Source organism: Magnolia sinica, chromosome 3 (genome assembly GCF_029962835.1).
Source record: "Magnolia sinica isolate HGM2019 chromosome 3, MsV1, whole genome shotgun sequence".
Lineage (NCBI taxonomy): Eukaryota > Viridiplantae > Streptophyta > Magnoliopsida > Magnoliales > Magnoliaceae > Magnolia > Magnolia sinica.
In genome coordinates, this window is record NC_080575.1 from 102,255,600 (window position 1) to 102,275,825 (window position 20,226).

General features: G+C 38.5%; 1 pseudogene; it reads left to right on the forward strand.

Annotated features, from left to right (window-relative positions):
• Positions 1–2,837: 2,837 nt before the first annotated feature.
• Positions 2,838–12,549, forward strand: LOC131240458 (beta-glucosidase 18-like; annotated as a pseudogene).
• Positions 12,550–20,226: the final 7,677 nt, after the last annotated feature.

Below are 20,226 nucleotides of genomic sequence, written 5' to 3' on the forward strand. Positions count from 1 at the left end.
AACATTATAGTAGGCCCGCCTATGTTTTTAATGGTGGGGAGTTCAATCACCACTGTTTCCCATAGTATGGTCCGCCTGGGATTTGGATCTAATTTATTTTTAGTTTCATGCTGTAAAATGATCTGAAAAATGAATGGACATTGTTAAGGTGGGCCACACGATAAGGGTCACACCTTCTTGGGTGAGTCAGGGGTAAAATTAATCCACTGCTTGTCTGCTATACCACAACAAACATTGTAAACTCATACTTAAAAGCTCTAAATTCATGCATTGTGGCCCATCTGAGCTATGAAATGACCCGGTGTATGGGCTGTCCCTTCATCTTGGAATGGCGCATCTGATGACTAGATTGAATGGTATTTATAGAGCATGTTGGGTCCCATGGGCATCTCACCTATGCAATTGATCCTTTGACGTGCCCCGATTGTTTTTCATTTCCATTAGTATGTTAAAGGTCACATGCAAGATTTTTTTTTGATATTTCTCTATGCATACACGTGACCTTTGATGGAATGATACAAGACAACATTCTGTAAGATGACAACTCATTAGGCTATTATCCCAAAAAGGAAGTAGGCACAAATCTTAGGAGGACCACACCACTGAAAACATTAGGTGATTGAATATCGACAATTTTCAACTTCTTAGAGGCTACTGAAATGTTTATTTTCCATCCAATATGTTCTGACATCACTTGTTAGGTTTTGGACTACATAGTTTGAATCCACATACTCTACCAACTTTGCTCATGTCTTCTCAAAAGTTAAGACGTACTCTTTTGTACCTCGAATGTATCGAAATAGCCATTTCACCACTTCACAATGTTGTTTGCCAAGGTTTGACATATATCTACTCATAACACAGACTACCTGTGAAATATCCGGTCTCGTACAGACCATGACATACATTAAACTGTCAACTGCATTCGAATAAAGCACATGAGACATAACCAGTTTTTTCTCATTTGATTTAGGACATTGTTATGAGGAAAGCTTAAAGTAAGCCGTGTGGGGAATGCTCACTGGCTTTGCCTGATCCATTACATACTTGATCAACACATCTTCAAGGTATTTTATCTGTAATAACTAAAGTCCTACTCTTCTTCATGTCTCTATGAATATCTATGTCGAGGACCCTCTTTGTAGCCCTCATATCTTTCATCTCAAATGTCTCTGATAACTGAGTCTTTAGTACGTTGATTTTAGACATATCATGACAGATGATCAACATATCATCAACATATAATACTAGGATGATGAATTTTTCATCGCTAAGTGTCTCGTAATAGACACAATGATCATATTCACTCCAACTAAATTTCTAACTCAACATAAAATAATCAAATTTTTTATACCACTGCATAGGTGATTGTTTCAAACCATACAACAATTTCATTAACCTGAAAAGTTTTTTCTCTGCCCATTTAACTTCATAACTCTCTGATTGTTTCATGTAGATTTGCTCTTTCAACTCCTCATGTAGGAAAGCAATCTTAACATCTATTTGTTCCGGCTCGAGATCGTATTAGACAACCAACGCCAACGCGAATATGATACATGCTTGCTTAACCACTGACACGAAAATCTCTATGAAGTCGATTCCTTCTCTCTGAGCATACTCTTTCGCTACCAGACTTGTTTTGTATTTATTCTGTTTCCTTTTAAATAACTATTTTCATCCGATCGCTTTTCAGCCCATTAGAAGCTCCACCAGCTCCCATGTGTGATTTTTATATAACGAGTCTATCTCATCATCCATAGCCACCTTTCACTTTTCCACATCAGGCTCATCAAGAGCCTGCTGAATAGTTGTCAGGTCGCTCTTATCTGTAATGAGGGCATATGCGATATTATAGTCATTCATGTATCTTGTCAGTAACTTGCGATCACGCAGTGAGTTTCTTCTCACAGGTGGCTGTTCCATCTGCTCTTTTACCTCTATTTGCGCATCTATTTCTACCTAAGTATCATTTGTGTTAATCTAGACGCTACGATCAACCTTTTTGGTTCCTCTTACTCCTCTTGATCATTCTTACAGAATAGAGAGCTTTCATCGAATCTGACGTCACGGTTAGTGATGACCTTACGTGTGACCTTGTCGAATAACCTGTAACTTTTCACACCAACACCATAGCCAACAAAAATATACTTTTTATCTCTATTGTCTAGCTTATCTCTATCAACTGACAGTACATGAGAGTAAGCTTCACAACTAAATATACATAAATGTGAGGAGTCCAGCTTATGACCACTCCATACTTCATCTGAGATTTTACATTCAATTCCCATAGACGGTGACTGGTTCACAAAATAGTAAGCCGTGTTAACGGCCTTTATCCATATGTCCTTAGCCAATACAGCATTACATAACATACATCTAGTCCTTTCTAAGAGAGTTCGATTCATTTGCTCAGCAATACCGTTTTGTTCGGGTATGTGGTGCACTGTGTTGTGCCTGATGATCCCTTTATCCTTACAATATTCATTAAACTCAGTAGTAGTTAATTCTCCACCATTATTAGTCCTTAAAGCCTTTATTTTTTGCCCTAACTGTTTTTCCACCATTGCTTTCTATTTTTTGAATATGGTGAAAATTTTTAATTTACCTTTCACGAAGTAAATTCAAATTTTTATGGAGTACTCGTCAATAAATGAAATAAATCATGACGCAATGAAAACCTTTGATGGTGGCTCTCATAAGTCAAAGTACAGGTAGTTATCTGCTTCATTTTTTTGGCTCAATGCTCCGGGATCATCTTGCAAAACGGCTGGCACCGTCTTTGGGTTAGGCCACTGCCGCGCCTAATTGGTCCCCTCGTTTTTCGATATAAAAACCCCATCTGACCCAACCCTCGGTACTTAATGTAAACAAGAGCAGTAATATAGAAGTTTCTAAAGGGGTATTATGGTAATAAAAGCATTGAAGCAGAGGATGTCCTTTGCATTTGTTGCAGTGCTTCTTCATATCTTTCCATTGATCAGCTGCGTCGTTGATCGGAGCCAATTTCCTCAAGATTTCCTCTTTGGAACTGCAACTTCATCTTATCAGGTACAAAGCATGCAATCAATCTTTTTAGCTTTTCCGTTGTGATGCCAAGATTTCGTGAATTCTTTCATATCCATTTGGGAATTGGGGGAAGTATGTGAGCTCCATTGATCTTGAAATAAATCAATTTTTAAGAGTTCTAGAGTTTTCAATACAAACTTTTTGGAATTGACTAGTAGGTGGGTCCATCAATCTTAGAATTGGTTAATTCCAAGGTCCGAAGCTATCAATCCTAGCTTTGGGGAATTGGGAGAAGAAGGTGGGTCCATCAATCTTGTAATTGATCACTACCCGAAGGCTCCGAAGTTGTCTATCCCAGCTTGAGGGCAATAGGTGGGCCCTCAATCTTGGAATTTGATCAATCTTTGAAGAGCTCGAGTCGGAGCATACTTAATAGATTGGCTAACCAGTGCGAGAATCCTAAGTATTTCCATTTGGATAATGGTGGTGATAGAAAATGGTACAACCGAGGTTAGTGCTGGTGAGGTGACATTTTCCAGAAGAATCCTGCTTGCCACAAGCAGGAAAATCCTGTTTTCCTGCATCCTGAATGGTCCAAGTCATCACTAACATTGTCGACGTTGTCAGCACCACCGCATTAAATGTCGTGTGTGATAATTTCACCCAATCAAATTGCACCAAGCTGGGTTTTCTTGCTTGTGGCAAGCAGAGGATTCAGATACACTTTGGTAGATCCTCTCCTTGCCACAAGCAAAAAAATCCTGTTTGTTGCAATATAATTGAGCCACATCATCACAACGATGCAGGAAAATAGGATTTTTCTGCTGAACCGGGGTCTTTTGCCTGCCACAAGCAGGAAAATCTTGTTTGTTAAAATCTAAATGAAGTGTGATGATGTAGCCCAATTAAATTACAATAAGCTGGATTTTCCTGCTTGTGGCAAGCAGAGGATCTTGATTCTTTCATGCTTGCTGCTTGTGGCAAGGAAAGGATCAAAAGGTAAAGTACCGTCAGTAAATAGGCATTTTACAAGTGCTTTGCACTGTTCACAAGCCCTTGGTTTAGGGCTTTTTGGCCCAATCGGGGCACCTCCAGTCCAATTGGTGATCCTGGCCCTCCGTTCACTTATCCTTTACCTGTCTTACATCAAAATCCGTACAGTTGGTTTATTCTCTTTGCAAATAACTATTACAAATTTTAGGGAAATCCTCCGTGCATATATGCATGTCTGCAACAAGGAAAGGTACAGTCTCGGTGCACATGTGTCACATGCACTTTCTGAGAATGATGGGCTGACCTAGCCCAAGAGCTAAATATGTGCCTAGGCTCATCCCAGGAACCTGGGCCCTATCCAACCTAACATGATTAAATAAGTGGGGCCGGGTTGCCATCATGTCAGAATGAGGCCTGCCCAATTAACCACTGGGTCACCAAATCATGCCGGGGCCCAGCCCACGGGATTGGGCCCTCTAATTGCACAAATCTAACCAAAAGCAGGCCTTGTCGTCTCCGGACCCAACCCAACCCAGCCTGGCCCACTTTCACCCTAAACAACCACATGGTAGTGTGCAGCACTGATTTTAATTGCCTTTTAAAAAATATATTTATTTTTTGTTTGGTAGATTGAAGGGGCCTACTTAGAAGGCAACAAAGGTCTAAGCAATTGGGATGTTTTCACTCGCACACCAGGTTGGCTCTCTCTCTCTCTCTCTCTCTCTCTCTCTCTCTCTCTCTCTCTCTCTCTCTCAAATCCCCTCTTATTTGGGTTATTTTAGGTATTGTAAAATACATTTTTCAAAATAAAATTTCTTTGAATTTTTGTGTCCTATATTCAGGAAAAATCAACGATGGAAGCAATGCAGATGTTGCTGATGACCATTATCATTGTTACATGGTATATAAATTTATTTTTTATTTTTTTAATCAAGAAAAATCCGACCAGCTCAGTAGATTCCATTGATATCAGAAGATCTGACCCCTCGAATGAGTTGCTAATGTTATATGCAATTTGCACTACTTGATTTTATTTGTTACAGACATTACAGTGATAATCTAACGGTGGAGATTTCTCATAAAGAGAAAAAAATAAAAAAATAAAAATAAAATCACTCGTCCTATTTATGACATGGCCTCGCCTTTGAGCTGTCGGCCCAGGCCCGTTGGTATGGTATAGCCAAAACTCTTGATTTTACTTCATGCAGGCCCGGCCCATTCACATCCAAAGGAATATACATGCATATGATGTCGTTGGCTTGGTCATCCAGACCATTGTCCTGATATGCCCCCACCATGGATATGAGATGCCTGAAAAATCCCTCAATCCTAACCCTTGGATCAGTGGCCTTAGGTGGCTGAGAGAAAATATGAAGATGGTCCGCATCCATCAGAAGAAAATAGACTAAATAATTGAATGATCAGGATTTTAAAATCTAGGAGATTTCAAGCACCCTCCATACATGGTCAGGCCATCAGTGTTAAACCCAGAAGCCAGACACTCAACACCATCGATTTTACAACAGTCAGATGGGCTCAGCCAAGTTGTTCTTTTTGGCAGATACAAGCCCATTCCAGCCCAAATAGCTATGAGGAAAAATGAGAGAGAGAAAAGAAAAGAAAAGAAAAGAAAAGAAAAAAAAGCAGTTGCTAACATATAGATAACTCGTTGAACATGAACAGGAAGACGTTGAGTTGATGCATTCCCTTGGAGTGAATTCCTACAGATTTTCCATTTCCTGGTCGAGAATCCTTCCAAGTGAGTTTTACTTCTCTCAAATTTTACTGTTAGATAAATGTGGGAGACATCCAACCCGTCAGGCAGGTTGACCCCACCATGAAGATCACATGTGCTAAAGTCAGGCGAATCCACTAATCACACACGCCAAATTGTAGATTGGACCAAATGAGCTGTTGTCCACTGAATTCTTCAGTGTGCCACATCCAAAAAAGCAGATTAGCCTAATTTTTTAGCTCAGTGTTCTTTATTGTGGGGCCCACCTTTGGGACGGGTTGGATGTTCTATCCTCTTGCCATGTTCATGTTATAATAGAGACTTAATCCTTATTTTAATATCTGTGAATTAACAACAGGAGGAATATTTGGTGAGATTAATAAGGCAGGAATTGAATTTTACAACAACCTCATTGATGCTCTCATTCTCAAAGGTAACAACATACTTTGTTTTTTTTACTGCAGAACATCCACCATCCATCCACCACACACATATTTCCTAATCCTACCTGTCTGTACAGCCCATCTACATGCTGGCAGCCTGGCATTCGCGTGCAATATCTGATTTGTCAATCAGGTGGGCCATGCAGTGTAGGTGTCCTGGCCCAGGTTTCAGGCCAGTCAACTCATCAGGACTAGAACACATAAATGAAATGGACAGCTAAAACTTGGTTTTCTAGAACTTTGGCTCAATGGTGGGGATTAGCAAGCACTCTCCATTTCTACCTTCTTTTTTTTTTGGGTTAGCTTGTTAGTACACACCCACTGTCAGTACACACTGCACTGTTGGTCACCCCCACTAGGGATTGATACCAAGACCTCAAGTGTTGAAACGAGGTATCTCCACTCAGTCTACCAGTTGAGCTATGGATCAGGGATCGATACCAAGACCTCCATTTCTACCTTATATCAACACACACACACACGCACATGTACACACACTAATGATTTTAATTAATTTTTTTCATCTTTGATATGTTATTAGGGATCCAACCATTCGTTACACTAAACCATTATGATGTTCCTCATGAACTCGAAGAACGATACGGGACATGGTTAAATTCTAAAATACAGTAAGTTTTCTTCCCACACCATCATCTGCTGTTGTTATACAGTTATCATTGCTGCAGTTGGTGCCTAGTGGTGGCAATGGGATGGGTTCCGGTTGGGCGGGTTCAGTCTCAGTCCAAGCCTGACCCAATGACTAAACAGGCCAAAGACTCTGGTCCAAATGCAACCCATGATCCATTACCTTGTAGCCAAACCTGGCCCACTTAAAATTCATCAAGCCTTACCCGTCTCACTTAATAATAATGGATCAGGCTCGACTGACCTGACCTAATCTGGCATGACCCAACTCATGTGCAAGAAGCAAATATAGGGTAAAAAGCCCAATTAGTGGATACATTCAGTGTAAACATCTTATCTCAGTGTATAAACTAATCTTCTATTAGTTTGTTACCGGATTTCAGGCCAAATTGGGTCAGGTTATCAGTCGAAGCCTATTGAAAACACACATGGGCTGTTAGAGTTGGGTCTGATGGAGTTCAACCCAAACACGACCCATTTCCCATGACTTTTAAGCCTCAAACGAGTCCGATGCGACCCAGACTTGGTTAGACCTCATCTAGTTCGATACCATGACTTCCCCTCCCCCCAAGTTCCCCTCCCCCCACTTGGGTTGCAACCCCAGCTCAGCAAGTCCCGACTCGACTCAGGACCGAATGAGTGGTTGAGTCACTAAGTCTTTTAACCATGTGATTTAGTTAATTGGTATACTAGCCCAAGGCCAACCCATTACCCATTTAGCTTGGCCCAAACCCGATTCAAAACTGGGTCAGGCTAACTGGCCAACGGGTTAACCCAACCCATTGCCACCTCTATTGGTGCCAAAGCCACAATGGTGGCATAGTATTAAGGCACACCATATTTGTGGAATGGTGCAGTCCAGGTGCACAGTGGTTTACTATTACATGGTGAGGTATCTTGATTTTATGTTTTTAATAACTACTTCTGCAGAGAAGATTATGGATATTTTGCCGAAGTTTGCTTCAAGTATTTTGGGGATAGAGTAAAATACTGGGCCACCTTCAATGAGCCAAACCCCTTAGTGAAATCTGGTTACTTCACCGGCACATACCCTCCCGGCCGTTGTTCCAAACCGTTTGGCAATTGCACAGCAGGCAACTCCGCAATAGAGCCATACATTGCAGGTCATAATGTCATATTGTGCCATGCCACTGCAACTGACATTTACAGGAGAAAATATCAGGTATGTGATCCTTCTTTTTTTAGTAATTCAGGTGAACTGTAGTTTGCTGGTATGAAATTTGGGGTCACTTGATCTTTCTTCATTACTATGGTTTTCCTGTGGATAAAAAATGACAATGTTGACTTAAACTTGCTGGGTCAACTCGACTCAAGTTTAAGTCGGGAAAATTTTGATCTTGTCATGACTAGGTCAAAACTCAAACACGACTTCACTCAACACAACTTGACATTGTTTATATAATGTTTATACTTTTTTAAATGCAAAATGTTACTGACAAAACTCACAAGAACTCGGATGAATTTTCAGGAGACTTCCATCTGAGTTCTCGATTCGATTCGAACCAACTGGGTTTTGAGCCGAATCGAGTTTTAATGTTTTGAAAACATGCAAAATATGTAATGGTAGTGTTATGTTTGGTTGTAAGCAGAATTGTTGAGTGTTGTTGCATTACACTAAGTGCACCGGAACCTTGGCATGCACATGGTTGGAAATTGACACATGGGTATTCATGCATCAATCCAAACCATCAATCCATTTCAACACACTTTTCTCAGGCCAGAGATAAAGAACCAGGCCCATCAAATGATTCTAGCCATTTGTATGTTAAGCCTTTTTCACATAACCATACATTTTCTAGGCCATGGATTGGATGGTTAGTGGTTATTGTCATCTGACCAAAGTGGTGTTTCAGAAGAACAAGCAGTCTAAGGTGGGATCACCTGAATTGGACATCTCGCTTTCCTATACGAATGATTGCAGCCATCCATTTTCACACCATGTTGATCGGATGCTTAGGATGATTCGACTGGTGCGATTTTTGCAAGATGCCATATTAAGAGCTGGTAAGACTCTATAGACATTCTCGATCAATGACATGGCTCCCACCTGTCGAAAATCCAAATGGGTGCCAAATGGGTGCACGGGAAGGTTCCCATGCACTGGGTGCAGTGGAGCATTTTCCATTGGTCAATGACATAACAAGGAGAGTTGTAGTTTTGAGTCTAAAAATACTTTGAGCATTCATGTAAAAAAGGAATTAAAATGATTTAAAAAGAAATTTCACCTTTACTATTTTATAATTATCACACATTTTTTGTGGATTTTAAGGCTAAACAAGGAGGTTTTATTGGGCTCGCTTCGTGGGCGTACTGGTACGAACCTCTTAAAGATACTCCGGCAGATCGTTTGGCAGCTCGGCGGGCCCTCGCTTTCGCTAATGCCTGGTAAACAAAATCTACAACTTCAGAGAAAAAAAATTGTGAATTTTGAAGTCTTAATATATTTATTTTTATTTTTATGAACTATATATATATATATATATTCTTCTATGAAACTAATGATTCTAACAATGTGATTTATGGCTCATAAAGAACCGACGGTTGGAACAAATTGGCCCCATTCAAAGCGCTAGGATCATCTGATCACCTAGTTTCTGGATGCACTGAGTATACTGAGAGTTGGTGGAAACCAATCTCCCACACCCATTTCAAAATGGGATTTAAATCTTATAGCACATCAGGATTGCTGACTCACTAGCATTGGATGATCAGGCATTGTTGTTTGTGTGAATTGCATAGATAATTCTCATTTTGGGTTTGTTTGGTTTCTGTCATAAAATATCATGAAAGTTTGCACCAATTTAGACTCTTTAGTCATGAAATATTGTGAAATATTATGATATTTGGTGCGACCAAATGCACCCTTCAAATTCATAAATTTGTAATATGTTCCTTATGTGCTATCAATTCCCTTTGATAAAAATGATAATTTTATTAGAAGTTATACTCTTGTGAACATTTCTAATCCATCAGAAACCGTTAATGCACCCAAATTGCAGGTTTTTGGATCCTATAATGTACGGAGATTATCCACCTGAAATGCGCCAGATATTGGGATCAAGATTGCCGACATTTTCATCGAATGATCGAAGAAAATTACAAAATAAATTGGATTTTATTGGAATTAATCATTATTCAACTCTCTATGTGAAGACTGCATGTTTTCTCCGTGCGACTCAGATCAGGAAGGAGAAACATACTCAGTACTCAGTGGGGAAAAAGATGGTCAACCAATTGGACTGCCGGTGAGAAAAATACAATATATAATATAGAATGTTAATGAAAGAGTATTCACTTCTTTAAAGGGACAATTTTGCCCATGTGATAATAAGGGCAAGGGTTAGTCATAAGGGCAAAAAGTAGTCATTTTGGAGAAGGTGAACATTAGGCTTCTATCACTGTTGATTTGAAAGTTAGAAAAGAGGAGTATCTAAATCTCTTGATGATTTTATGTAGACTGCAATGCCAACTTTTTACATGGTACCATCGGGTTTGGAAAAGATGGTAATGTACATCAAGGAAAGATACAACAACACGCCCATGTACATCACAGAAAATGGTAAGTGATTTATTTGTTTATTTATTAAGACACGATCCAGCCTTAGTTCACTGTATTTTTCAAAATGTTTGGTGACACGCATGGCACAGTTTCGCAATCCAGACCACCCAAATTGTGGGCTAGATATGCATGGAGGATGCATAAAAAAATCACTTATTAACTGTCCAAATTGTGAACCCACTTTAGACGATGAACAAATACTAATGCACCTTTGCAAGTCCATGCATATGGTGGATAAAAGCGGGGTATATACTTCATTTATCATTGATCTTATTTGACAGAGGTGTGACAGAGAAATTTTAGTTCTTTGAAAAAGCATCATGGTTCATAAACATACACTCACCAATTGTACACAAATTGTTCATGAAGCATACATCTAACTTATAGGGCTGGCCCTTAATCAGCCTGGCACAGCCCTAGCTCGGCCAGGCCCTCTAGGGCTAGGGCTTGGGGCTCTAAAGCTAGGCTAGGGCCAACCTCGGCCTAGCTCTAGACCAGCCTATTGCCATCCCAAGGTGAAATGTCATATGAGCCTATCTGTTTTTCTTTGTTATCTTCTACAACATGGCTGTCAGGACCTTCAGCTATTTCTGGTTTTGCTATTACACCCCTTCTCTCTGCCTAAATTTTTTAGGAAGAACTTTTATTTATCATAGAAAATCGTCAATTATGGGAGTTTTATAAATTATTTCGTGATTATTTTTTTTTTAGAAGAGCTTTCGTGCAATTTATTTTTCTTAGAAATTGATGAATGTCTATGTTATTTCATCTACTTTTTCTTTTCTTGGGAAGGAGCTTTCTTGTAGTTCATTTATATTAGAAGCATATTAATAAAGGGTGTCTATTTATCATGAATGGTATTATCATTGCAGGATATGCACAAGATGGTAAAAATAGCTCTTCTAAGAATGTACTGCTCAATGACATGGAGAGAGTAGACTACCTAAGTAGCTATCTGACTTCCCTATCTGCAGCCATCAGGTATTTTATTGGTAACAGATTGAAACAATAACATCATCTTTCTACATGCCTACCTTCAATTTACCAGGAATATAGCACCATATTCTTCTCACCATATACATCTAGTTAAGTATGTATGTGCTCACATACATTTACATGTTACATGTATGTATTCATGGGTATGTGCATATCTAAATTCACCATTCAATGAATGGCCTACCTCAAGAACTTCGACTCAGAGTCACGTTGCAATGCTGCTTCTCAAAGGCTGTTTACATCTTCCAATGGTACAACAGGGACCTTGCGTATTGTTCCCCAGATTCAACCAAGCCCAAACTCTTAAAAAGTTTGTATTTGGTCTGAATAACAATTAGTGCCTATCGTAGGTTTGTACTACTAAGAAGATAGACTATATCTTTTAACCTTACTCAATAAACACGATGAATTCAAAGATGAAATAATGAAAAGAGAATATTTCAGTTCATTCCAAATGATCTAAGGTTTGGGTATATATAGGCTTTAGGTGACTTTTGGTATAAGGTCTCATGGATTAATAATCATGATACATGGATGGAATTAATATAATGAATACATTCATACATCTTTTGATGGATACAGGTATGTGTCATTACGAATATACTTGTAATTTTATAGAGAATACATGTGTGTACAATTAATTAGAACACAAGATGTATATGCAGCATAGACTATAAATTTTAAACGCATCTATATCATGCTTGCAGGAAAGGAGCTGATGTGAGAGGCTACTTCATATGGTCTCTAATTGACAATTTCGAATGGTTGAATGGGTATACGCTACGATTTGGGCTTTATCATGTAGACAGCAATACGTTGGAGAGAACTCCAAAACTATCCGCCCAATGGTACAAACAATTCCTCAGCAGCCCCAAGATGCCAAAACTTATTGGTGGTAGTGATTGGAGATAATGGTGTGTACCGTCCTAGTCTCTATGCAAATGTCTACGATGTATGTACGATATTTTATTATGTTGTGTATAATAATATTTTGGTATTGTTTCGACTAATTAGTACATGGTAGTCCACTGTATTATGTTGTATTTAGTGGATAAGTGTATGCTCTATACTTTATTCAATTCATCTCCATGTAGGCATGTCACATGACATGCCCAAAAGGAGGTAATAGAATTACTTTGATTGGTTGATTATTCGCCAAGTTGTGCTATTGATCTCTACTTATGCATGTGTTGAGGAATGCTAAATACAACTAGCACACGTGCATGTGATCTAAGCCGCTCATCATGTCTTGAAAATCAGGCCAAGATGAACATCAGGTGGCCCATATCTATATAATACGTTGATTGTAGACATTGGGCAATTTCTCATAACCATCTCATTTATTTGGTACACTTGAGGCCCACCTAATGAGCGGTTTGGGTCTTGAAAAAATAGGTTACATTGCCACATGTGAGAAGCGAGTGCCGAAAATTGCAGTTGATTGACCACACCACGGGCCCCACTAATGGTGAGTTTGGATAAGAATAATCAACAAAATTAAAAAAAGAAAAAAAAAATGTAATAAGTGGTTTAGTAGCAAGGCTAAGGCATTGGATTTACATACGATGTATCATATCATTATCAAATTGTACTTGGGTACCAAAGAGAATACACTAATCTAAGCCTAAGTAGTGCAGTCAACAAGTCATGTTCCATTGGGTCCTAGATTTCCCAGACCCAAGCTGATCGGGATTGGGGTCTTGCCAAGACAACTCTTGTTGCGACCCAAACCCAGATCCAGTCGTGTTTCCAGTTCCCATCGGGCCTTTGATTATTGGTTTTAAGTCAAGTCTAAGTTGGTTCAATTCCAAATAACAGCATTTACATGGTGCCACTTTGACACATGGTGTAAACGAGTTCTCTTACTTATGTGTGTGTGCGAAGCTTAGCAAACCTCAATTTATTGTTAGAATAGTTAAAATATATTTTGTATATAAGATTACTATCCAAATTAATTGGACCTAACTTGATTTCAATTGAGTCAAGGTGATGGATCTTATTAGTGGAAGCACCGTAAAATCCGACAATTTAAAATTTTTATGAATGACATTATCTAGAATGGGCAACCACAATTATCTTCTTCATTGCACAAGAACAAGCACGAAGAGCCCATTGGAGACGAAGGAAAGCTCATTGGAGATGTTGACACTCAACCAAAAGGAAGAAAACACCATGCACACTATGAGATCCCTAGATTTGACGGACTAGGATTTCAAGAGATGAGAATTCTCCAGGGCTAGGGTTTAATAGGAGATAAGAAGAGGTGTCTCAAACCATAAACTTCACCTATATTCATAAACCTCTACTTGAAAAGAAAAAAAAAATGTATTAGAAACTAACTCCAATATCTATTATGTTATAGTGGTAATAAGGTGTATAGAATTACCATGCTTTCTCCTAATAAGAAAAACCTAACTACACCTTCTAATCAAGTAGATCCAGTATGAGACTTTTGAGACTATCATCATCTATAAGGGATGACATCGTATCAAATCCAGAAGTAGATGAGAAACAATTCATCCCAATTTCAAACCGCTTATTCTAGACCATTAGTTTGTCCATACTTGATTGAGCATGTTTGATTCCACATGTGCATGTGCACAAATCCCAATGCTCCAATCGTAATGCACACTTATCTACTTTTGAAATCAAACAAAAATTATGGTTAACTTGATCAATTAAAACCAATTGAAAATATTCATATAATAAATATATCAATATTTTTCAATAAAAAAATTAGCAATAAAATTCGCCCATTCATTTGATCCGGTGCCTCAGACGTGTCTCATATGCATTATGCGATCATCTACAATCTTCCTCTATCCTATCTCAAATGGCCTTAAGAATGCACACCAAACCTTGCCATGTAGAGCAGAGTAACAAGGATACAAGAATCACCTACTGGACCAGCATACTCGCACGTCAACCAGATTGGAATTGATTCTTCGCTTGTACAAAGTGGTCTCACGGCACATGTGGATCAATTCACACATCATGAATGATCAAGCATCTATCGCCTACGAAATCATCACGTGGGATCCATTCGATCAACTAACGATATATCTCCTCTGCAATATATAGGCTTACATGATTTGACTAGGTATGGTGCCGATCATGTTGATCTCTATGAGAATTCGTCCTGATTATCTTATAAATTAATGAGAGTTTATGCACATGCACTTCAATATGCATCTCTCCTGTTGTGTATACCTGCAAAATAGTCTATGCCAAGCGAGAAGTGGACGAAGCCTTTAATCGACGAATATTAACCACATCTCGTCATGATGATCAATCTTAATATCTATGTGCATACATTATCACAAAACAATCACATCCATGGATATAAACTCAAACATCGAAAAATTTCAATATAATCCAATGAATAAATATGTACACATGTCAATAACATTCTGATGAGCTGCACAAATTCTAACAAATCCAACTTGTTTTTTAGATAGGATCCAAAATGGCAAATCCCAATCCGATTTTTAAGCTGATACCAGAAATGGGACAGGGACCCATCAATATCAAGTTGTGCCAATTGATGACCCTAAGTATAACTCAAACTCAAGCATGAAATGAGATCCATGATCAAGTTAGGTCAGGAAAATCTGGTCTAGAGTTTATGATGATGATGCATTTAATCCATATTTTATAAGTTTTCACCTCAGGTGGGTCATGGCATATAAGAACAAATGAAGGGTTAAAAAAACTAAGCGTCAATTTACTTTATATCTTGTGGCCCCCTACCTGCTGAGTGAAATTAATTGTCCAACTTTTTACACAGAAGATCTAAGTAGTAGTTCCAACCTTTTGGAAAGCTCATATCCCACGCATATATTTCATAATTCATACTTTCACATGTGCCCATGTTTGGATGTGCATGGCTCTACACGTCATGTAAGATTAGCAAACCTTAATATATGTATTAATGGCTGTGGGTTTCTTGTAACACCTGTTATAACCCAAAGCTCGATTGAGCCACTGTGATGTCCCTGTGAAGTCCACTCTGTCAATCAGTTTTGCTAGTTCATGTTAGGATGAGAAATAGAAGATGAAGCTTATCGTCAAGTTGGGTTAACTTATTCTAGTCCTTTGGTAGTTCAGAGAGTCTACTCTGATGGTCTTTTTGCCACATGTCTCATACATCAAGTCAACTCGATTTTACCCATAACAGTTGCCCCCTGCTTTCGAGTTCTATGTTCAATCTCAGTGACAATAGATTGTATGGTGAACTCTCCAAGTTGCGCAAAATGGCTAAAAAAAAATTAATGAAATTCCTAAGGTTATCTGGGAATGGGATTAGTGGTAGGATCCCTCTTTAGCTTGGGTGGTTAAGTCAACTGAGGATACTTAGCCTTTCTTCAAACCAGATAGTGGGAGAAAATCCAGAGTTGGGGAGGCTGCCTTCACTATTCAACTTGAGATTAAGCACTAACTCTCCGGCCATTTACACCTGGAAATAGGAAAGCTAACCAATCTAAAGATTCTGGATCTATCGGTAAAGAAACTGAGTGGACCGATACCAGAACAATTGGAAGGCTACTACAAACTGCAGCACCTGACATTGTGCAAAAGTAATTTTAGTGGAAGCATTCCATTTCATAACGGGCATCTGGTTAAGTTGCAAGTTCTGCTAGATCTCAGTCACTCACAATTCACTAAGTGGAGAGATTATCGCGGCTTGGAAACCTCATCATGTTGGAGAACCTAAATCTCTCCCATGATATGCTCTCATGTTCGATCCCATCTTCTTTTGGGAAGATGCAGAGCTTGTCATCCATTGACTTCTCATATAACTATTTGGAGGGTCCCATTCCTAAAATCAACCGTTTTCCTCAAGCTTCATCCAAATCTTTAATCCATAATAAAGGTTTATGTGTGACACACATGGTTTGCCACCTTACAAATCTTTAATCCATAATAAAGGTGGGGGAAGGGATTATATTCATTTTTCCTCTTCTTGGCGCATCATTTCTTCTAGTTTTATGTATTGGAGTTTCTTGCAGTTTTAACGAAAGAGCAAGAAAAGAGGAAAAGGAGGTCAGAGAAATGAAGTGGAGACCTTTCAATATGGAACTATGATGGACAGATCGTGTATGAAGGCATCATTGAAGTAACAGAGGATTTTGATGACAAGTATTGCATTGGGAGGGGAGGAAGGGGGAGTGTTTACATAGCAGAACTGCAAACCGGTCAGGTGGTAGCCATAACAAAACTTCACGCATTGGACAGTGAGGAGTCGGATGATCAGAAAAGCTTCAGAAATCGAATACAAGCATTAAAAGAAATTTGGCATCTCAACATCTTGAAGCTTTATGGATTCTGTTCACACACGTTGTTCGTTGTTGGTCTATGCATATTTGGAAATGCGAAACTTAGCTAAAATCCTGATCAATGAAGGAGCATTGGAATTGGATTGGCTCAAGAGGGTGAAGGTTGTTAAATGGCTCAAGAGGGTGAAGGTTGTTAAATGAGCGCAGATGCATCATCTCACATGCACCATGATCACACCCACTAGTACCAATGGTTCCTTGCGACATATCATCCAACAACATTTTGTGGGATTCTGAATTTGAGGCTCACGTCTGTGATTCTGGCTCGTTGAGACTTGTGTTATCATTCCCCATATTTGTTTTAGATCACCTCCTTTTTTTCAATAAATATGCTATAGATACACCAAACCCTAGCTTCTCCACCAAATAAACTCTTAGGGTCCATTTGGGCATGGGATCCTACTAAATGGGGATTGAGCCTGATCCCGATCCTGGTAGGCCCCACACCCTCAGCGTCAGATTTCTGCTGCCGCTGCCACATAATAAATAGAATGCAACAATAGTACAATAAGCATTCGTCTACAGTTAAACATGATTATTTTCTTAGTGATGCTCATAAAGTTTAAGTGGTAAACACTTTACACCTGAAATGAGTTTCAGGTATGAACTATTTACATGCTATTCTGTTTGGCTTTTAAGTAGTATAGTGTTTACAGGTAAACAGATTACGAGTTTGGCTAACTTGTAATGTGTTTACAATGTATAAGGTAGATATTCACACCACACAAAGATCAGGGTAAATCATGCCAAAAATCTGCAAATCACAATAGGGCTTGATATTTTGGGGCTTTAGAAGAGTATCAATGTGCACGCATGCTGAATGTTTTGGATGTCTTGCACCCATCACAGTGGCCCCCACACAATCTAGAAATTTGTTAATGCTAGGCATCCCATCCCAAATTTTCCCTCTCGCATGGCCCATCTGATAATCGATCGTGCTATTTTTTCCAAGGTCGTAGAAGAGCATCAAGGAACACACATGATGGACATATTGGATATACTACACACATCACTGTGGGCCCGCAGTGCATGAATATGTATCAACTATCATGTTCTGTTATGTATAATGTCTTTTCAGTGGTAAAGACTTTCACCTTTAATATGAAACATAGCTTGTTGTTTTTTTTCTTTTTTTTTTTAAGGCTTGTTTACCTGTACAGTGTTTACATGCTAAATTTGCCTTCCAAACTCTTGCCTAGAAAGTGTTTACCAATAAACCCTTTACAACTAGGGTATTACAGGCATCCAAATGAACCCTAAAGCTCTCACCTAAGTCTCATTGAAATTACCAATCCCAATGAGACCAGAAAAAGTGCCGTGAACTAGACATCGATCGTTCCTAATCATGCCACATGTCCTGGTTGGGCCTTGGTTACCCCCAAAACTCCCATCAAAACTGGGCTTTCACATCCCATTGTCGGCACATACCAAGATTAGCTAGAGCTTCTTCTTCTTCTTCTTTTTTACTTTTTCTTTTTTGAGGAGAAGCAATAGAGCAGCCATACAAAAGTTTGTTAAAGGAGCCAGTAAAGGAGCACCACCCCAATAGCATCCAACAAGTACTGTTTTAATCAGATTTTTTTTTTAGTTCTTTTTAATATACCTTTTGATGACCATCAATTAAAAGGTTTGGATCCAATGATTCTAACCGTCAATGGGATGGCCCACAGCCAATAAATAGATTAACATTGTAGATTGATTATATGTCACTACACCAAAATCGAAAATTTGGAACAGTTCTGTCGTCGGTTTAGGAACAGTTGTAGCCGTTCCAGTTTCAAATGTAAAAACAAAAAAAAAATTAACTGCTCTCTCTCTCTCTCTCTATCTGTGTGTGCTCTGTTTGGAGGTGGCTCTACCATATCATCTTCTCCCTATGCATCATTTTGCTAGAGATGAACCCTAAGCAAGAATGGTATTTTCTCAAGATGTAAATCAGAGAGGGTTTTCATCATCTCTCATGAAAATTTCAAATTTCCTTTCTCAGATTCCATCATTTAACGGAAACTGTAACTCAAATCTCTTAATTTGAAAGACCACCAACCATTCTCCTTTAATCCTGTTGTAGCTCAATGGAGGTATGTTTCCGCTCTGCATTTATCATAAATTGACAGAAATGGAGCACTTCTCTTGATTCACCCATTCAAGTGATTAATTATCTAAGGATTCTAGTGACAGAAATGGAGCATTTCTCCATATTTATCATAAATTGACAGAAACAGAGTTTTTCCGTTCTACGTTATCTCCTTTGGTGGTTGCTGGATGTGTTAACAATGAGGTCATCTAAAATGCCAAAGGGAGAAGAACATTCAACTCTGTGCTCCTTGATTAGTTTGCATATGCCAAACAAACATTCATCTCTTAACCCTTTAAATTTCTTTGATATGATGTTCCTGTTACTCTAATAGATGTTGATTTATTTATTTATTTATTTTTATTTTTTTGGTATGCCAAACAAACTATTATCGTATTTTGTATATGGACAGAAATAACCATACAAGTGTGTCCAATAAAAGCTATGTGGGGCCCACCATGTCTTCCATGTGACATTTTCTTATTCCACCAGTTTTGCCAACTCACATTACGGTTGATGGATTGTTATTGGGTTGCAAAAGAAGGCTACAAAAACTATTTTGGTGGATTGTTTGAAAAGAATGCTGCAAAACAGAGGTTTATTTTATTTTTCTATTTTTATTTTCAAGTAGTTTGAATTGAGTTTTTGTCTGATTATGAATCAAAGGCCTTAAATGTTTATTTTATTTTATTTATTTATTTATTTTTTTTTTAAGGAATTTACAAGTATAGATGCAATTTGAATTGGGTTTTTGCTTATCATGTTTTCTTTTATCGTGGGTAGTTGCAAAAGAAACTACAATTTCAAATAGGTAGTTGCCAATTCATGAAGCAAAGGCCTTTACAAGTTAGATGCAACTAATCTTCTTTTTTTTAAAAAAAAGAAAAAGTTAGATGCAACTCTCAAAATGTTGGTATGTTTGGTATCTTCTTCTATTTCAGCTTTTTTTTTGTAGAGTTACAGATAATACAAGTTTTTTCACCTTCGATTGCAGAAAGGAAGCTGTAAAGCTATGGAAAATGGAATGGGTGTTTGGATGAGATGATTCGCAATTTGTTTCTGGCTCTCTTGAAGATTCAAAAAGGCTGCAAATTTTAACGTTTTCACTGGAGCTGTTGGAGGTACTCATTTTCTTACATGCATATCTGACTTCCGTCCTATTTTCTTGCGGTTAAGATGAAAATCTTGTTGAAACTTCATTTGAAATTTGGTATACGGAATTACAGTTTGCTATTTTGGTTTACCCCAGGAATTAAAACATAACAGTGGAAGTGATGTGAAAGAGTAAGGAAGCTAAGTTGCCGATTGTATTCATATAGGGCGTCGAAAAGGAACTTAGACCAACCAAATTGAAACACATTACTCTGCTCCTCCCACTATAATCATCAAGCATCATCTCTCTATTCCAAAAACCAACC